This window comes from Elephas maximus, chromosome 21 (genome assembly GCF_024166365.1).
Source record: "Elephas maximus indicus isolate mEleMax1 chromosome 21, mEleMax1 primary haplotype, whole genome shotgun sequence".
Classification (NCBI taxonomy): domain Eukaryota; kingdom Metazoa; phylum Chordata; class Mammalia; order Proboscidea; family Elephantidae; genus Elephas; species Elephas maximus.
In genome coordinates, this window is record NC_064839.1 from 44,622,288 (window position 1) to 44,644,406 (window position 22,119).

The 22,119-nt window shown below is 39.8% G+C and overlaps 1 protein-coding gene and 1 pseudogene across 4 annotated transcripts in view; one reads left to right on the plus strand and one right to left on the minus strand.

The window, feature by feature from the left end:
- The window catches only part of WWOX (WW domain containing oxidoreductase), a 1,109,212-nt gene that overhangs the window by 741,509 nt on the left and 345,584 nt on the right, over positions 1-22,119 (plus strand). The gene's annotated exons all lie outside the window — the stretch shown is intronic.
- On the minus strand, positions 5,855-6,129 carry LOC126065101 (60S ribosomal protein L37a-like; annotated as a pseudogene).

Genomic DNA, 22,119 nt, shown 5'->3' on the forward strand with positions numbered 1-22,119 from the left:
ACCAATTTTCAATCTCTAGAAAAGATTCCCAAAATAGATGAGAGCTAGACATAGAGACCTCTACATTTCTTACCTCCTCTAAGATTCTGTAATTCCTAATGACCCAATGCATCTGTTTAGCACAGTTATTATTCTTGCAAACAAGTTGGTGCACTTTTGTTTCTGCAAATTGTGATCATATTTCCATGATGGTGCTGAGAACCATTTGCAGAAATAACTTACAGAGGCCCAGCTGCCTTAACCGGCAGGAAGATGAATGGCCATCCTGTTGCAATGAGCATGATCACCAGGAGGGAAAGACTAGCACTCTTGGTCCACCTGCCCAGTGTCTACTTGGTGTCCCATGAAGGACATAATCTGTACAGCAGCTCACCCTTAACTGTGGTTCTCCCAGTTCAGCCGCCCTTCCATCCACACATACAGAGAGTAACTCATACAGTTAGTGTGGGGATTTAATATCTGTAAGGTGTTTAATTGAACTTTGCACATAAACCAAAACCAAACCAAACCCACTGCTGTTGAGTCGATTCCAACTCATAGTGACCCTATGGGACAGAGTAGAACTGCCCCATAGAGTTTCCAAGGAGCGCCTGGTGGCTTTGAACTGCAGACCTTTTGTTAGCAGCCATAGCTTTTAAGCACTACGCCACCAGCGTTGCACATAGTCATGGCAAATGCATGGTAAATAGTAGGTGTTCTTTCCTTGTACTTTTTCATTATTCCAATTATCATTATTTATTTAGTTATTGACAGTCAAAATCCAGAAGTCTAATTTCAGTAAACTTCCCCTAACCCAATTTACTTAACCCTTTCACTGGCCTCTATTCTTCATGAAACCATTTGATTATGAGGCTGAATCCGTATCTGTTCTTCTCATCAAGGATGAGAAGAACCTACAATACTTCACCCTTCCCAGGGTAGATCCAAGCCGGTTGCCATCAAGTCGATTCCAACTCACAGTGACCCTCTAGGACAGAGTTAAACTGCCCCATAGGGTTTCCAAGGAGCGCCTGGTAGATTCGAACTGCCAACCTTTTGGTTAGCAGCTATAGCTCTTAACCACTACACCACCAGGGTTTCCTCCCAGGGCTCCCTCCCAGGGTGGATAAGAGAGGAGAAAAAATATTTCTAAGGTAATTTAGCAGGCACTCCGCAGCATGGTGGGGATGTAGTTGGCTTCCTGTTATGAAGCTCAGCTTATAAGTGCACGCGTATATCCCAGGGAGGTTTTCACTGAACCGAGAGATGCCACAAGCAGTCCTGGGCATAATAATTCAATAACAAACCCCTCAGCAATAAGTCTTCAAGTAGAGTGGACACTGTCTATCTGTCATATGAAGATTCAGACACTGATGTAATTTAAAATGCTTTCAATATTATGGATGCAAACATATGCCTTTTTATTTCTGAAGGAATTTCCAGGATGTTAGATTAAAAAATGAACAGAGGAAATGAAAAATAAAATTGCCTGTTGTACCACCACCTAAAGATAACCACTGTTATCATTTTGCTGTATTTCTTCTAGAGTTTTCTCAGCATGTCCACAATTGTTTTTACACAGTAAAAACAATTTTGCTGGCACTATGTCATTTGGTATTCTGTTTTTTTTTTTTTTTAATCTCAATTAAAGTTATAATAATGAATATTCTTTCTGCCCCAGCTTTTCAGATTGCTTATGAAGAGCTTGTATTATATCATAATAAAAATTAATTTTATTTTAGAGAAAAGAAAAGATGTTACCATGCAGGAATTCTATTTATCATTTGCGTACAGTCAATCAAAAGAGGCCCTTTTGTTTGATGAAATAAAACCCTTAAGTCTTTTAGCACCAAATGTTTGGAATTATCATGAAGCCGGCAGTGAATGCAGGAGATAAATAAGACTCATTTACATAACATCGATAGCTTTCTGAAATATTTATTTAGTTAATATTTTACTTCCTGTATGTGCATCTCTAAAACTATAAGATCCCACAGAAAAGTAATAAGAAGGAGTGCACTGGGTTAAGATTAACACTAATGAAATCTATATCTGTTAATATTTGAACAGTTTTTTGTTGTTGTTTTTTTAAACAAACTTTAAACTTGGATTATAGGTGTTTTTTTTTTTTTAATTTTCTTAGTGAACTAAGTTGGTTTCTTAAATTTAGATTCCATTATTTCATTTCAAACAAATCAGTATACACAGCATAAAAAAGTCAAGAATATGATCGACAATCTACCTAGGAAGATTAGGCAATGGGGGTGATGGCCCCCCACCCCCCAATTATTGCCTTTGTTCTTACAAGTGTGTTTAAATCTATTTCTGTTAATTTACAATTTGAAAGGTGGGTGAGGAGCAGAGTTTGAAAAATAGATTACTGTCTTCATTAATACAGGTTTGACCTACAAAGTCTTCACGTACTTAATGATTAAAAACCAAAGTACTAAATAATAAATTATAAGAATTTATAGGAGTCATCATCTTGAAATTAGCTTACTGAATGTTCTTATCATAATAAATCTGAGTGGGTGTCTAATTTAGCGTTAGCTGACTAAAATTATATGTTGCAGGCAGAAAAAAAAACACTTTTGTTTGAAGACAAATGCAGTGAGTTTAATCACAGGTGATCTGAAAGGCACCTATCTTTAGCGATGTTCACTTTGCAGAAACTTTGGCAAAACTGGTTGAGTGAAGATCGATTCCAATTTGTAAATCTGACAGGCAGTAAAATTTGCCAAAGCACTTCAGTGATGTTTGTGTTAACACTTCCTGCATAGAGCTGTAGCCCATCAGATTCCGGAGACCCAGCTAGTAGGATGGGGAAGACAATCTGTGCTCTCTCAATTCCAAGTCTATATGGACTTCATCACTTTCTGGGGAGTTTCTATTATACCTATTATCATTACAAAGAATATTTCTATCCATTCAACTAATATTTACTGGGCTTCAACCTTGGGTCAGGAGTCGCTGGGTGGTACAAACAATTAACACACTTGGCTGCTAACCGAAAGGTTGGCGGTTCAAGTCCACCCAGGCCATTGAAAACCCTGTAGAGCACAGTTTTATTTTAACACACATGGAATCACTGTGAGTCAAAAGCAACTCAACAGCAACTGATAACCCTGGATCAGTCAGGCTCTGTTCTAAGCTCAGGAATATAGGGGGAAAATAGGGCTCAGTCCTTACCTTCAAGTAACTCATAGTCTTTTATGGGAGGCAGATGTGGGAAAAATAAATCGAAATGATCTGTGGACAGAAAATAATAGGTACATATTCAGGTACCCAAAATACACACCAAGTACCCAGCTTTGTCTCAGGTGGAATGAAGGGAGCAAATTCTTCCAGGAGCAAAAAAAAAAAAAGGAAACTCGTTGCCGTCAAGCTGATTCTGACTCTTAGGGACCCTGCAGGACAGAGTGGAATGGCCACACAGGGTTTCCAGGGAATGCCTGGTGGATTCCAACTGCCGATCTTTTGATTACCAGCTGAGTTGTTAACCACAGTGCTGAGACAAATAGGAGTTTGTGGAGGGGATATAAAGTCTAGGGAAGACCTTCTGGCAGAGGGATCAGCACGAGAAAGGTATGCAGAGATGAGACAGGACATTCTGTCTGGGCAACTAGAAATAGTATTGTTGGGTATAAAGGGGGCAGAACTGAGTGGTGGAGGAGAGTGTTAAAGATTTAGACAGGGACCATATGGTGAAGGTCCACACAAAGGACTTGGATTTAGTGTGTAGGAGATGGGGAGGCATCTTGAAGCAGGGAGTAACTGAATCATACTTACATTTCACATTAAAGTAGAAATGGAAATAATCCTTTTCAGATACCAAATTTAATATCGTATGAGACAGAATGGTGGTGTGGGTATATATATATATATATCACACACCAATTTAAATGCTTTGCCCCAAATATGCAGTCTTTGTAAATCAAGAAGAAAATTGCAGACCACCCGATAGAAAAATGAGCCAAGTTAATGAACAGGAAACAGACTGAAGAAAATTGGACAAACAGAAAAAAGCCTCAACATAATGCTTAATTTATGGAAATGGAAATTAAATGAAGACGAGATCCCATTTTGCACCATGGCCAAACATTAAGAGAACAGAGAACTTTCATATTGATAAATGTAGAGCGTAAAACAGAAAAGATGTGCCAAATCTGTTCTGGAATAGAACTTTTTGTTGTTGTTGTTGCTGTTGTTGTTAGGTGCCGTCAAGTCGGTTCCGACTCATAGCGACCCTATGCACAACAGAACGAAACAGTGCCCGGTCCTGCGCCATCCTTAAAATCGTTGTTATGCTTGAGCCCATTGTTGCAGCCACTGTGTCAGTCCACCTCGTTGAGGGTCTTCCTCTTTTCCGCTGACCCTGTACTCTGCCAAGCATGACGTCCTTCTCCTTTTTAGCAAGATGTAATTCTGAGCCTCACTCCTGATAAATTGCTTAAGCAATTTTCTGATAAACTTTAATGGAATTAAGACTTGTTCTGGAAAATCAGTCATCCATGTACCCAGTGACTGTCAGTCAAGAGTCTAGGGACCTTAAACCAAGTCCCTTTCTTTTTGTATCTAGCCCAATATTGACTATCTTATCATTCTATTTCCCTATAAAAAGTCTCCACCAAGAGCTCATCTTTGAATTCATCTGCAGACAGGCCTTTTCCCTTATAGCAAGATTATAATAAAACTTTGACTCAATGCTCGTAACCAGATTTTCTAAAAAGTTTTCCTTAACAGGGGAAAAAGAACATATACTACTAATATGAGAATAAATTGTTTTGGTATTTTGGAGAGCATATCTTTTGATCAAGCAATTCCATGTGAACCAGAAAATACAGAAATACTTGAATAAATGTGCAAGGCTATCCAAATAGGTGAATGAATTTGTTGTATCATTATTTTGTATACATACACACAAACACATGTGTTTATTTATATTTCGAATCTATGACATTCTAAATTCCTATCAGTAGGGCACTGTTTAATTGAGTTATACTTTTTCTGAAGTTTTGAATATCAGATAGCAAAAAAAATAGATCTGAACATATGTATTATGGAAAGTTCTCCATGACATGATGTTGAGTGAAAAAAGCAATGCACTGAACAAAACACATATATTTTACCAGATTTAGTTTAAAAAAAAGAGTGTTCTACATATGCCTAAATGTTTTTGTGTGTTTGCATATGCCCATAAAGTGATTTAGGAGCCCTGATGGCCCAGTGATTAAGCATTCGGCTGCTAACCGAAAGGTTGGAAATTAGAACCCACCAGCTGCTCCTCAAGAGAAAGATGTGGCAGTCTGTTTCCATAAAGATTATAGCCTTGGAAATCCTATGGGGCAGTTCTACTCTGTCCGGCAGGGTGGCTATGAGTTGGAATCCACTCACGGGCGATGAGTGTGTTAAAATGAGCCGGATTGAGGAGATACACATTAGGCATTAACAGTGTGGGGAGGGACACGAGGGTAGAGAAGGTTCTGTTGAGGAGGAAACTTTTTTTTCCCCTGTATATACCTTTATATACCTCTGTCATGTTTGAGGAGCCCTGGTAGCTATGAGTCAGAATCGACTCGACAACAATAGGTTCGGTTTTGGTGGCACAGTGGTTAAGAGCTATGGTTGCTAACCGAAAGGTTTGCAGTTAAAATCCACCAGCTGCTCCTTGGGAACCCTGTGGTGGCAGTTCTGCTTTGTTCTATAGGGTCACTATGAGTAAGAATCAACTCGACAGCAATGAGTTTGGTTTATTTTTTGTTTGTCATGTTTAAATTTTTTTCTATCAATGTGTACTATTTTTTTTTTAAATTCTTGTTGTTACATAAATTTACCCATTTATTATAGGCTAGAGATGTTTCAAATGGTGGAGCTTCTACTGGTCTTTGAATTACCTCCATCTTCTGATCCCAGACTTTACTGTGACTACAAAGTGGTGCTGTAGGACCAGGCACCACCGGCTACTGTTTTCAAGCAGGAACTATAGTGTCAGATCCCCACAGGTCGTCTCTTCATTTTGATTTAGTCACAGAAGGAGCAAGCATTCTTGGCCTGCTGGCCGATTTCAGTTTTCTTCACCATTTTCCTGAGAGAGGCACCATAATAGGTCCCATATTTACCAATGATTCTGACCTTGGTGTATTTACCCATGTTGCTGCAAACTAGCTCCAAACTCAGAGAGGAAGAACATGTGCTATTTTTTTTTTTTTTAATTGTACTTTAGTTGAAGGTTTACAGAGCAAATTAGTTTCTCATGAAATAACACACATATTGTTTTGTGACATTGGTTGCCAACCCCACAACATGTCAACATTCTCCCCTTCTCAACATTGGGTTCCTCATTATCTGATTTCCTGTCCCCTCTTGCCTTCTCATCCTTGCCCCTGGGCTAGTGTGCCCATTTAGCTTTGTTTTGTTTTATGGGTCTGTCTAATCTTTGACTGAAGGGTGAACCTCAGGAGTAGCTTCAGTACTGCATTTAAAGGGTGTCCGGGGCCATGTTCTCAGAGTTTCTCTACTCTTCGTCTGACTAGTAATTCTGATCTTTTTTTGTGAATTTGAATTTTTTTCTACATTTTTCTCTCACTCTGCCCGGGACCCTCTATTGTGATCCCTGTCAAAGCAGTTGGTGATGGTAGCCAGGTACCATCTAGTTATGCTGGACTCAGTCTGGTGGAGGCTGTGGTAGTTGTGGTCCATTAGACATTTAGATCAATTGTTCCCAGAACATGTACTATTTTTAAAAGTTTTTTTTTTTTTTTTTTAATTCAAGAAGAACAGAGGGGGCAAAAGATCTAGATTTCACAAGTATAATTGATGAAGTGGCCAGTGGAAGACATTAGCATTCTCCTGCCACCCTGAAGCCCAGAGACCTGGCCAGCCTGGGAGAGAAGTGCAGTGAACTGTCATGAAAACAGTTTAACACTCCTTTGGTTCTCAAACATAAAGCTATGGGTGAGTCACAGGGAAAGGGAAGTGGAAGAGCAGGAATCAATTTGATTTTTCACCCCCTGCTGCTCCCCACCCCCACCCCCTCCTGCTCCTGCAATTTCTAATTAATTAGAGGAGTTGTGCCTTCCAGAAAAGATCAGGCATACCTTTGGGAATCTCACCAGGAAGAAATGGGTCTTGTGGTGAAAAGAAAAAGCTTTTTTTAGTATTAAAAATTAATTAAAAATGGAATGTGTTAAAGCTCGATTTTATCGTTAGCACCCATTCCAGAGAGCCAGTTGCTGTTGGTGAAACTTCGGATTCTTTCCGTCGCTGTCTTTTTGGTTTTAGAGCAGTTAACCTTTGCGTCCAGCACTTTATGTGGCAGTCCCTGAAACTCCTGATCCCCTGTAAATCTGTTAGGGAGGAAGGACTGCAATATACTCAAAAATGTGTCCATGGCCTCCTGTGTCAGAGGATACAACAGCTGGCAAACAGTGTGACCATCACAGCATTGATAGTGATCGATGCATATTTTTAAGGGGTAGACATTGATAGTTATTCTCAAAGGAAGAAAACCAGCATGGGTACAATTTAATGTGGCAGAACCTAGAAAAAAAAAATTTTTTTTTTGGCTTTTGAAAGACAGTATTTGTATCTCCTGTTTCCTATTACTTATAAACAGTCTCCCAGTAAATGGACTTTTCTCTTGTGTGAGAAGTCATAATGAACCTAATGCATTTGATGGCGTATCCTGACATAATGCTAATGGCTTAGATAAATACCATTTCATGTGTACACTTCTTAGTTTATTCTCAAAACAGAAATTGCCATGATTTTCCAGCTACGTACTAACATTATTAACAAATATATATGAACTTTTGAATGGAGTCCTGCATCTGCGCTGCCCCCCGTCCCTGTTCCACCCCCATATCCTAAAATGTAAACTTCTTTAATGTGAAGATTCTTGTCAAATATTTACCTATATTATGCTATTTATTTATATTATGTGTCAATTCCAGACACATAGGAGATGCTCATTGAATATTTATGAATCAGTGCATGGATGAATGAAAGAATGATGGTTTAATCTTAAGAAGGTAGTTGTAGAATTCCCACACTTCTTGCCATTCAGCTGTGGCCCCTGTCCTAGGCTCCTCCCATTCATTATCTGGATGCATAACACTTCCCCACCCCCTCCCACCACCCTGTTGCCCTCCAGTTGATTCTAACTCGTAGCTCATAGCCACCGTATAGGATAGAGTAGAACTGCCCATGGGGTTTCCAAGGCTGTAAGTCTTTACAGAAGCAGACTGCCACATCTTTCTCCCTCGGAGCAGCTGGTGGGTTCAGACCACTGACTTTTTATTTAGCAGCCGAGTGCTTTAGCCACTGTGCCACCAGGGCTCCTCGTGCCTAACATAGTAGGTACTCAATGAGTATAACAATGAATTGGCTAGGCTTTCATTTATTCGTTTATGCCATTGTCCACCATTAAATATATATATATAAAAACACCTCTCATGTCCCATGTTCTAAGAGGTGAAAATGCAGCAAAATGGAAGACAAAGTCCCCCCCCCCGCATAGAGCTTATGATGACAGGCAATGAACAACAAATAAATATTTAATGTAATTTCAGGTAGCAATGTGTGCTCCTGTCAGTCCTGCCAAGTACATATTCCTTAGTTCTTACAGATTCGTCACCCTGTCAAATGTGTGGGCATTCATGAGAAATGCCTAGAAATCAGCTAAAATCGGGAAGTTGTAGTGACCCAGCCTAGACCGCTCAGAGAAGATTTTTCTCCCAGGTTTTTATCTGTCTATCTATCTATCTATCTATTTATTCATCAGTATTGTATTTAAATATTATTTTTTGCTTCTTCTGTCCATTTATTTATTTATATATTTTTAAAAATGCAAAATATATACAGAAGCTGTCAGAAGAGTATAATGAACCCTTATCAATCCATCATCCAACTACAATAACTGTTGCACGTGCCCAATTTTGTTTTACCTTCCACCATCTCGTCCCCTACATCCAATATTTTACAGAAGCAAATCTAAGACATTATATCCTTTTATCCATAGATATTTATTATGAGTCACTATAAAATACGGACTCCCCAAAACATGACTATAATACCATTATCACACTCAAAAAATAGTAAAAACTCTTTAATGTCATTGTCTCTAGTCAAGGATCATATTTCCAATTGTCTCGTAAACATCGTGTCACTTTTTTTTTTAAGTTATTTGAATCCCCAGGGTTCCCCCCAAACTCATTTCTTTCTTTTGATGTTCCAAAAGTTGGTTGAGTACTTGCTGTCTAAAAGATTATGAAAATGATTGAAATAGGTAGAGAAGAAATTAAACATACCATGCGTTCCAGTCCAGATTGTAACATCTTGTAACAAGGCTAGAATTTTGCTTTCTAGTTGTGAAGTTGTGAGAAGGATTTGGTTATTGTTGCTATCGGTGGTGACGTCAAGTGACTTTTAGCTTAGAAAAGGTAAGCAGACGTTCCTAAAACATGCAGTCCTTGGCAGATTTCTTTATCAAAGGGGTCTCAAGAATCTCTGAGCCAAGTGTTTGTAACTATGGACCTTACAGAAGAAGGGCCCACTGGTGTAGAATCCTCTGGAATAATATGCAGCATTACATCCCATTTTACTTTTCTAGGAAGAGGATCCTTGTCTTGCATCAGATTCTCTTGGTGCTCAGTACTGAGAATCACTGTTCGAAGTCACTATTAGCCCTACCTTGACCTTTCAACTTCATGGCTGCCATTTGTGAAGAGCACTGAAGAGTGAATATTCTGACTCTAAGCTCCGCTTTAGTGGTCCCGAAGTCTGTTTTGTTTACTCCTGTGCCCCTGGAGCCCAGCACAGTGCCTTGCACACAATCAATACTCAATAAATATCTGCTGAATGAACAAATCAATGGATGAATGAACAGAAGGTGCCTGTACTACTGTTCTATTTCTGTGTAATAAATTATCACAAATAGAAGCTGTTGTAGTGGATTGAATGGTAGCCCCCAAAGAGATATGTCTCTGTCCAAATCCCTGGAACCTGTGCATGTGACCTCATTTGAAAAAAGAGGTCTTTGTAGATGTAATTAAGTTAAGGATGTTGAGGTAGTGGGATGTCCTTCTTGTGTCATGCATGTAGAACATCAGGCATCGAAGACTGATTCAAATCCTGGCTCTGCCTCTTCCTGTCTGAGGCACTGGACAATTTTCAAATGCTCCCCGAACCTGGATTTCTTCCTCTATAAATATAATGTCACTATACATTTGTACTTCCCAGGATTGCTTTGAGCATGAATTGAGACAAGATAGGTAAAATGCAAAGAATAGTCCCTGGCCCATAGTAGGTGCCCAATTAGTCCTATCAAGTAGTTTTTTTTTTTTTTTTTATGATTACTTGTTTTTAGTAATAATAATGATTTTTTAAAGCTTAAGGTGAAGCAGGAATTCTTGTACTTAAAATATACGTCTTGAGTTTCCCCCTGCATTTGTGGTGTTTAGACTTAAATGGGTGTCTGGGGTTGATAGTGCTCTATGCAGAGAAGTTAATACTGTTCCCAGTATCCGTGAGACCAAAGCACACAGGCTGATCCATGATTGATCATGTGTGTAGATGGTGATGGAACTGAAGGGTGCTGATTCTACCTTTCTTCAGAGCCACAAAAATATTGGTCTTTTTGTCTTCCATACTATAGATTTCCCATGGAGCTCCTGGCTTAACTTTTGTTTAATACCTGTATTATGAAAACACTCAAGAACCTTCCCTGCCCATCTCCGTGGCAGTAACATAAATCAGTACCTGCGATTTCACAAATCTCTTGCTGCACCTCCCAGAGTCTGCTGGAGAGAGCCATGGTCAGATTTCTAAATGGTCATGCCAGGCTCTCTCCCTTTTGGGGCCTAAGACGTGGTTAACTTGTAATAAATGTGACTCCCTCATTAAAGGAAAGCTGAAGCAAGGGAATAAACATGGAGACTCATCAAGACTTGCCATGCTATTTTTTCTAGCATGTCAGCTGTGTGAAGCCTCTTGTTCCTCTGTCCTTCAGGTTAGTAAAATCAAGACCAGTTGCTGAAGCTATGAGCTATCAATAAAAGTTAATGTACCACAGGAAATTGGAAGAGGAACAAAATCACTTAAGTGTTCAGGGCCACCAAGCCATCCGTGCATCTTCTGTGAGCTGGTCGACTCTTGTTGCCCTGGCTTGCAACCTAGCATGATTTTCCCAAGCAAATGCCAGAGCACGCAGATCAAGGACATTGGCAGTAAACCAGGAATACACTGTTCCCAGCCACAGGCTATCCAGAGAATTGGGCAGGCTGCAGTGTACCTTAAAGTAGGACCATGTCCAATCGCTGGTGTTTAAAGTTTTTCTTCCAATACATGTAGTAGGGTCAGTAGGTGACCACACTTAGCAGCCAAGCATGCACCAGCAGGGCTTGGGAACAAAGCTTTTCTTCAGTCTAAAGATTCAAATCTATTCCCAGGCCACAGGCTGCATGAATGTTACAGCCAAAGCTTTCAAATATATGCTTCATCCAGAAAGACTCCTACTGCAGGCTAGGTCTAGTCCTTCTGACTCTGAGCTCAGCATGGAAGTAAAAGTCTTCAATAAATGTTCATAACTGAAGACGCATTCATTCCATTATGTACTTGGCTCATGAAGAGTGGTTGATGATAAGTACGGGTGGACAGAGACCAGGAAAGTGGAGAGGATGAGATAAAGAAAACTACAGGTAGTCTTCCTTGAGCACTATTCACTATTCACAGTTTCCTAGGGCTGCCATACCAAAGTAGCACAAACTGGGTGCCACATAAAAACAGAAATATATTTTCTCACAGCTCTGGAGGCTGGAAGTTCGCAATCAGGGTGTTGATGCCTTCTGAAGGAAAATCTGTTCCATGCCTCTTTCCTGGCTTCTGGTGACAACCAGTGATCATTAGCATTCTTTGACTTACAGATGCATCACTTCAGTCTCGGCCTCCATCTTCACATGGCCATCTTTCCTCTGTCCAGCTCTCTGTGTCTCTTCTCTCTAATAAGGACACCACTCAGATTGGATTAGGTCCCACCATACTCCAATATTACCTCTCGTTATAGATATAGATACGCTCTTTGTTCCAGAAATGAATTTGAGATTGGGCAAAGTCCTTTACATATATTGCCTTAGTTAGTGAATCTTTACAGTCTGCAGCTGTTATTGTTTCCAGTTTACAGATAGAGAAACTGAGACTCAGAGAAGTTAAACGAGTTGCTTAAAGTCCTAAAGCTGGTGGACTTTGGCCTCTGAATTGCAGCATTAGGTTTCTCAGTCTGCTAATCTGGGTCCCTTTGCAACCTCCTCATTGTCTCTAAAATGAATTTCAAACCACTACATGCCCACTAGAATGGCTACAATCAAAGAGACTGACCATACCAAGAGTTGTGAGGATATGGAAGAATTAAAACTCTCATACAGTGCTGGTGGGAATATAAAATGGCATATCCACACTGAAAAATAATTGGCCACTTTCTTAATAAGTTAAACATACATATGACACAACAATTCCACTCCCACGTATCTATCCAAGAGAAAGGAAAATATAGGTCTACACAAAGACTTTTACATGAATGTTCGTAGCAGTCATATTCACGATAGAATGGAAACAATCCAAATGTCCCTCAGCTGGTGAATGGACAAATAAATGTGGTAAATCCATACAATTGAATAGTACTCAGCAATAAAATCTAACTAACTTATTGATATATTCTATAATATGGATGAACCTAAAAACATTATTCTAAGTGAAAGAAGCCAGTCACAAAAGGCTACATGTTACAGTCATACCTTGGAGATACTGCGGGTTCGGTTCCAGACCACGGCAATAAAGCATATAGCGCAATAAAGTGAGTCACACAAATTTTTTGGTTTCCTAGTGCATATAAAAGTTATGTTTTACTGTACTGTAATCTGTTAAGTGTGCAATAGCATTATATCTAAAAACAATGAACATACCTTAGTACGTACCTTAATTTAAAAATATTGCTAAAAAATGTTAACCATCATCTAAGCCTTCAGGGAGTCATAGTCTTTTTGCTGGTGGAAGATCTTGACTTGATGTTGATGGTACTGACTGGTCAGGGTGGTGGTTGCTGAAGGTTGGGGTGGCTGTGGCAATTTCTTAAAATAAGACAATGAAGTTTGCTGCATCAATCGACTCTTCCTTTCATGAAAGATTTCTCTGTAGCATGCAATACTGTTTGATAGCATTTTACCCATAGTAGAACTACCTTCAAAATTGGAATCAGTTCTCTCAAACCCTGCTGCTGCTTTATCAACTAAGTTTATGTAGTGTTCTAAATCTTTTGTTTTCATTTCAACAATGTTCGCAGCGTCTTCATCAGGTGTAGATTCCATCTCAAGAAACCACTTTCTCTGCTCAGCCATAAGAAGCAACTCCTCACCCATTAAAGTTTTATCATGAGATATGCAGCAATTCAGCCACATCTTCAGACTCCACTTCTAATTCTAGTTCTCTTGCTATTTCCACCAGTTACTTCCTCCACTGAAGTCCCAAACCCCTAAAAGTCATCTCTGAGAGTTGGAATCAACTTCTTCCATACCCCTGTTAATGTTGATATTTTGACCTCTTCCCATGAATCATGAATGTCCTTAATGGCATCTAGAATGATGAGTCTTTTCTAGAAGGTTTTGAATTGACTGCCCAAATCCATCAGAGGAATCACTATCTATGGCAGCTATAAATAGCTTTACGAAATGTATTTCTTAAATAATAAGACTTGAAAGTTGAAATAAGTCCTTGATCCATGGGCAGCAGAATGGATGTTGTGTTAGCAGGCATGAAAACAACATTAATTTCCTTGTCTGTCTCCATCAGAGCTCTTGGGTGATCAGGTACATTGGCAATGAGCAGTAATATTTTGAAAGGAATCATTTTTTCTGAGCAGGAGGTCTCAACAGTGGGCTTAAAATGTTCAGTAAGAGGCGGGGCCAAGATGGCTGACTAGGTAGAAGCTACCTGTGATCCCTCTTGCAACAAAGACTTGGAAAAACAAGTGAATCGATCACATACATGACAATCTACAAACCCTGACCATCAAACACAGATCTAAAGAGTTGACCTGACTGACACAGACTGAGAATGAACAACCACGGGGAAGCAGCAACTGTTTTCGGAGCCTGTAGCCAGCGTCGCAGTCCGGAAGCCTTGGCACTGGGCTTTGGACTGGGCACAGGGGAGCTAAGCAGGACATCCTGTGACGACACAAACACGGGGACGCAGCCCTACCCCCCAGAATTGACCTCGGGGGAAGCCCAGCCAGTGCATGCAAGCAGCGCAGCGACGTAGCTGACAGGAGAAGTCACTGGGAGGCAGCGACTGATTTTGGAGCCAGGAGTGCAGCGTCCCAGCCAGGGAACCTGGGCGCTGGGCTTTGGATTGGGAGCAGAGGAACTAACCACGGCTTCTGAGACAGCGCAAGCACGGGACGTGGTCTGACCCTCGGGGGCAATCTCTACCCAGCCAGTGCACACAGTCAACGTGCCCCTGGGGAATCTCAGATAAAACAGTCATCCCAAGCAAGATAAGTAACTTTGTCTATATTCCGGGGTGCTACTCTCTCCTATTTATCTGAACCCTCCCCTCCCCAGGCGGCTTCATTAACATTGGAATTTCCTGAGCCAGAGAGTGAACTGCGCTGTGGTTTTTCTTTCTTTCTTTCTTTCTTTTGGTCTTTTCCTAACCCATTCTCCTGGCCTGAGAGAAGCAGCTACAAAAAACCCACGGACCAAAAATCCTTCCCTAATTGGACTAAAAACACAGAACCAGCTCCAGCCAAGCATATGTGATCCACAGTCTTGGGCTTTCATCCCTACAGGGAACAAGGGGGCTATTATAATGCAAAGGCATTTCTGATAGGGATCTGACTGTAATTGTTTTAGCGGATTACTGGAAAGACAAGTTTCCCAGGTCTGATATCTCTGCGTATTCAACAGAGCCCTCACTGACCCACAACAGGGAACTGAGGGCTGAAGCTACCCCCAGACCACCTAGCCTCCTGCCTTAGGGGTCTAAGGAGGGTGACACCTACCAATCTGTAGAGGTACTTGCATTGGGGGCCTAAGGTACAGCTGCAGAGCCCGCCCACCAAGGTGCTTTAGGAATAGAGACATACCTACCTCACTGACACTTGGGGGAAGCCTATCAGCATCCTGCCCCCCCGGAGCGTGAACCCCTGCTGCTACTAGAATCTGGTGCACACAACTATCACCACTACTTCTCTAGGTGGATAGGTGACAGTCTGCATCACACACTTGACCCAAAATCAGATTCTACTCAAGAATAGTGAATGGACTCAGGCTTATATATCTGGTAACAGCCCAAACCAGCTGGTAATAGGACATAAGTGAGTCAAGGGCTACAACAATCAAGACAGCGCAATCTAGTAGCCCATCTACGTATATTGAAAGAAAACAAAACAAGATAAGACTCGGTGAGCAAATATAGAATAAATCACTACAATATCTTAGTGATGGCTTGGAGACAGCAGTCGATATCAAACCACATAAAGAAGCAGACCATGATTGCTTCTACAACTCCCCAAACTAAAGAATCAAAATCTTTCCCAAATGAAGATACAATCGTGGAATTGCCAGATACAGAATATAAAAAACTAATTTACAGAATGCTTCAAGACATCAGGGATGACCTCAGAAATGAAATAAGGCAAACTGTAGAAAAAGCCAAGGAACACACTGATAAAGCAGTTGAAGAATTCAAAAAGATTATTCAAGAACATAGTGGAAAAATTAATAAGTTGCAAGAATCCATAGAGACACAGCATTCAGACATCCAAAAGATTAACAATAAAATTACAGAATTAGACAACGCAGTAGGAAGTCAGAGGAGCAGACTCGAGCAATTAGAATGCAGACTGGGACATCTGGAGGACCAGGGAATTGACACCAATATAGCTGGAAAAAAATCAGATAAAAGAATTTTAAAAAATGAAGAAACCCTAAGAATCATGTGGGACTCTATCAAGAAGAATAACTTGCGTGTGATTGGAGTCCCAGAACAGGCAGGGATAACAGAAAACACAGAGAGAATAGTTGAAGATCTGTTGGCAGAAAACTTCCCTGACATCATGAAAGACGAAAGAATATCTATCCAAGATGCTCATTGAACCCCATTTAAGATTGATCCAAAAAGAAAATCACCAAGACATATTATCATCAAACTTGCCAAAACCAAAGATAAAGAGAAAATTTTAAAAGCAGCCAGCGATAAAAGAAAGGTCTCCTTCAAGGGAGAATCAAAAAGAATAAGTTCAGACTACTCAGCAGAAACCATGCAGTCAAGAAGGCAATGGGATGACATATATAGAGCACTGAAGGAGAAAAACTGCCAGCCAAGGATCATATATCCAGCAAAACTCTCTCTGAAATATGAAGGCAAAATTAAGACATTTACAGATAAACACAAGTTTAGAGAATTTGCAAAAACCAAACCAAAACTGCAAGAAATGCTAAAGGAAATTGGTCAGAAAACCAATAATATCAGATACCAGCACAACACAAGCTCACAGAACAGAGCACCCTGATATCAACTCAAATAGGGAAATCACAAAAACAAATTAAGATTAATTTAAAAAAAAAAAAGCTCAAAACAGGGAATCATTGAAGTCAATATGTAAAAGATCACAATAATCGAAAAGAGGGACTAAATACTGGTGGCATAGAACTGCCATATGGAGAGGGATACAAGGCAATATAGGACAAAACAAGTTAGGTTTTTACTTAGAAAAATAGGGGTAAATATTAAGGTAACCACAAAGAGGTATTACAACTCCATAACTCAAAATAAAAACCAACAATAACATAACTCAGCAAACATAAAGTCAAATACTATGAAAATGAGGAACACACAATTTACAAAGAAAAACGTCTCAGCACAAAAAAAGTAAGTGGAAAAATGAAATTGTCAACAACACTCATAAAAAGGCATCAAAATGACAGCACTAAACACACACTTATCTATAATTACGCTGGGTATAAATGGACTAAACACACCAGTAAAGAGACAGAGAGTCTCAGACTGTATAAAGAAACACGATCCATCTATATGCTGCCTACAAGAGACACACCTTAGAGACACAAACAAACGAAAACTCAAAGGATGGAAAAAATATATCAAGCAAACAATAAACAAAAGAGAGCAGGAGTAGCAATATTAATTTCTGACAAAATAGACTTCAAAGTTAAATCCACCACAAAGGATAAAGAAGGACACTACATAATGATAAAAGGGACAATTGACCAGGAAGATATAACCATATTAAATATTTATGCACCCAGTGACAGGGCTGCAAGATACATAAATCAAATTTTAACAGAACTGAAAAGTGAGATAGACACCTCCACAATTATAGTACGAGACTTCAACACACCACTTTCGGAGAAGGACAGGACATCCAGTATGAAGCTCAATAGAGACACGGAAGACCTAATTGCTACAATCAACCAACTTGACCTCATTGACTCATACAGAACACTACACCCAAATGCTGCAAAGTATACTTTTTTTTCTAGGGCACATGGAACATTCTCTAGAATAGACCACATATTAGGTCATAAAACAAACCTTTGCAGAATCGAAAGCAGCGAAATATTACAAAGCACCTTCTCAGACCGCAAGGCCATAAAAGTGGAAATCAATAACAGAAAAATTAGGGAAAAGAAATCGAATACTTGGAAACTGAACAATACCTTGCTGAAAAAAGACTGGGTTATAGAAGACATTAAGGAGGGAATAAAGAAATTCACAGGATGCAACGAGAATGAAAATACTTCCTATCAAAACCTCTGGGACACAGCAAAAGCAGTGCTCAGAGGTCAATTTATATTGATAAATGCACACATACAAAAGGAAGAAAGAGCCAAAATCAGAGAACTGTCCCTACAACTTGAACAAATAGAAAGTGAGCAACAAAAGAATCCATCAGGCACCAGAAGAAAACAAATAATAAAAATTAGAGCTGAACTAAATGAATTAGAGAACAGAAAAACAATTGAAAGAATTAACAAAGCCAAAAGCTGGTTCTTTGAAAAAATTAACAAAATTGATAAACCATTGGCCAGACCGACTAAAGAAATACAGGAAAGGAAACAAATAACCCGAATAAGAAACAAGATGGGCCACATCACAACAGACCCAACTGAAATTAAAAGAATCATATCAGATTATTATGAAAAATTGTACTCTGACAAATTTGCAAACCTAGAAGAAATGGATCAATTCCTAGAAAAACACTACCTAAACTAACACGATTAGAAGTAGAACAACTAAATAGACCCATAACAAAAAAAGAGATTGAAACGGTAATCAAAAAACTCCCAACAAAAAAAAGCCCTGGCCCGGATGGCTTTACTGCAGAGCTCTACCAAACTTTCAGAGAAGAGTTAACACCACTACTACTAAAGGTATTTCAAAGCATAGAAAATGACGGAATACTGCCTAACTCATTCTATGAAGCCACCATATCCCTGATACCAAAACCAGGTAAAACATCACAAAAAAAGAAAATTACAGACCTATATCCCTCATGAACATAGATGCAAAAATCTTCAACAAAATTCTAGCCAATAGAATTCAACAACATATCAAAAAAATAATCCACCACGACCAAGTGGGATTTATACCAGGTATGCAAGGCTGGTTTAATATTAGAAAAACCATTAGTGTAATCCACCATATAAATAAAACAAAAGACAAAAACCACATGATCTTATCAATTGATGCATAAAAGGCATTTGACAAAGTCCAATACCCATTTATGATAAAAACTCTCAGCAAAATAGGAATTGAAGGAAAATTCCTCAACATAATAAAGGGCATCTATACAAAGCCAACAGCCAACATCACTCTAAATGGAGAGAGCCTGAAAGCATTTCCCTTAAGAATGGGAAGCAGACAAGGATCCCTTTATCACCGCTCTTATTCAACAGTGTGCTAGAGGTCCTAGCCAGAGCAATTAGGCTAGACAAAGCAATAAAGGGTATCCGGATTGGCAAGGAGGAAGTAAAGTTATCACTATTTGCAGATGATATGATCTTATTCACAGAAAACCCTAAGGAATCCTCCAGAAAACTACTGAAACTAATAGAAGAGTTTGGCAGAGTCTCAGGTTATAAAATAAACATACAAAAATCACTTGGATTCCTCTACATCAACAAAAAGAACACCAAAGAGGAAATCACCAAATCAATACCATTCACAGTAGCCCCCAAGAAGATAAAATACTTAGGAATAAATCTTACCAAGGATGTAAAAGACCTATACAAAGAAAACTACAAAGCTCTACTACAAGAAATTCAAAAGGACATACTTAAGTGGAAAAACATACCTTGCTCATGGATAGGAAGACTTAACATAGTAAAAATATCTATTCTACCAAAAGCCATCTATACATTTAACGCACTTCCGATCCAAATTCCAATGTCATATTTTAAGGGGATAGAGAAACAAATCACCAATTTCATATGGAAGGGAAAGAAGCCCCAGATAAGCAAAGCATTACTGAAAAAGAAGAAGAAAGTGGGAGGCCTCACTCTACCTGACTTCAGAACCTACTATACAGCCACAGTAGTCAAAACAGCCTGGTACTGGTACAACAACAGGCACATAGACCAATGGAACAGAATTGAGAACCCAGATATAAATCCATCCACGTATGAGCAGCTGATATTTGACAAAGGCCCAGTGTCAGTTAATTGGGGAAAAGATAGTCTTTTTAACAAATGGTGCTGGCATAACTGGATATCCATTTGCAAAAGAATGAAACAGGACCCGTACCTCACACCATGCACAAAAACTAACTCCAAGTGGATCAAAGACCTAAACATAAAGACTAAAACGATGAAGATCATGGAAGAAAAAATAGGGACAACCCTAGAAGCCCTAATACAAGGCATAAACAGAATACAAAACATTACCAAAAATGATGAAGAGAAACCCGATAACTGGGAGCTCCTAAAAATCAAACACCTATGCTCATCTAAAGACTTCACCAAAAGAGTAAAAAGACCACCTTCAGACTGGGAAAGAATTTTCAGCTATGACATCTCCGACCAGCGCCTGATCTGTAAAATCTACATGATTCTGTCAAAACTCAACCACAAAAAGACAAACAACCCAATCAAGAAGTGGGCAAAGGGTATGAACACACATTTCACTAAAGAAGATATTCAGGCAGCCAACAGATACATGAGAAAATGCTCTCGATCATTAGCCATTAGAGAAATGCAAATTAAAACTACGATGAGATTCCATCTCACACCAACAAGGCTGACATTAATCCAAAAAACACAAAATAATAAATGTTGGAGAGGCTGCGGAGAGATTGGAACTCTCATACACTGCTGGTGGGAATGTAAAATGGTACAACCACTTTGGAAATCTATCTGGCGTTTTCTTAAACAGTTAGAAATAGAACTACCCTACAACCCAGAAATCCCACTCCTCGGAATATACCCTAGAGATACAAGAGCCTTCACACAAACAGATATATGCACACCCATGTTTATTGCAGCTCTGTTTACAATAGCAAAAAGCTGGAAGCAACCAAGGTGTCCATCAACGGATGAATGGGTAAATAAATTGTGGTATATTCACACAATGGAATACTACGCATCGATAAAGAACAGTGACAAATCTGTGAAACATTTCATAACATGGAGGAACCTGGAAGGCATTATGCTGAGCGAAATGAGTCAGAGGCAAAAGGACAAATATTGTATAAGACCACTGTTATAAGATCTTGAGAAACAGTAAAAACTGAGAAGAACACATACTTTTGTGGTTACAAAGGGGGGAGGGGGGAGGGAGGGAGGGAGGGAGGGAAAGGGTTTTTTATTGATTAATCAGTAGATAAGAACTGCTTTGGGTGAAGGGAAGGACAACACTCAATACATGGAAGGTCAGCTCAATTGGACTGGACCAAAAGCAAAGAAGTTTCCGGGATAAAATGAATGCTTCAAAGGTCAGCGGAGCAGGGGCGGGGGTCTGGGGAACATGGTTTGAGGGGACTTCTAAGTCAATTGGCAAAATAATTCTATTATGAAAACATTCTGCATCCCACTTTGAAATGTGGCGTCTGGGGTCTTAAATGCTAACAAGTGGCCATCTAAGATGCATCAATTGGTCTCAACACACCTGGATCAAAGGAGAATGAGGAACACCAAGGTCACACAATAACTATGAGCCCAAGAGACAGAAAGAGCCACATGAACCAGAGACTTACGTCATCCTGAGACCAGAAGAACTAGATGGTGCCCGGCCACAACCGATGACTGCCCTGACAGGGAGCACAACAGAGAACCCCTGAGGGAGCAGGAGATCAGTGGGATGCAGACCCCAAATTCTCATAAGAAGACCATACTTAATGGTCTGACTGAGACTAGAGGAATCCCGGAGGTCATGGTCCCCAAACCTTCTGTTAGCCCAGGACAGGAAGCATTTCTGAAGACAACTCATCAGACATGGAAGGGACTGGACAATGGGTAGGAGAGAGATGCTGATGAAGAGTGAGCTACTTGTATCAGGTGGACACTTGAGACTGTGTTGGCATCTCCTGTCTGGAGGGGAGATAGGAGGGTAGAGAGGGTTAGAAACTGGCAAAATTGTCACGAAAGGAGAGACTGGAAGGGCTGACTCATTAGGGGGAGAGTAAGTGGGAGTACGGAGTAAGGTGTATATAAGCTTATATGTGACAGACTGACTTGATTTGTAAACGTTCACTTAAAGCTCAATAAAAATTATTAAAAAAGAAATGTTCAGTAAACCATGTTGTATTGTAAACAGACGTGCTGTCATCCCGGCTTTGTTGTCCCATTTATAGAGAACAGGCAGGGTAGATTTAGCAGAATTCTTAGGGCCCTAGCATTTTCAAAATGGTAAGTGAGCGTTGGCTTCACCTTAAAGGCATCAGATGCATTAGCCACTAACAAGAGAGCCAGACTGTCCTTTGAAGCTTTGAAACCAGGCACTGACTTCTCCTCTTTAGCTGTGAAAGTCCTAGATGGCATTTTCTTCCAATATAATGCTGTTTCATCTCCGTCAAAAGTCTGGTGTTTCGTGTAGCCGCCTTTAGCAGTTATCTTAGCTGGATCTTCTGGCTAA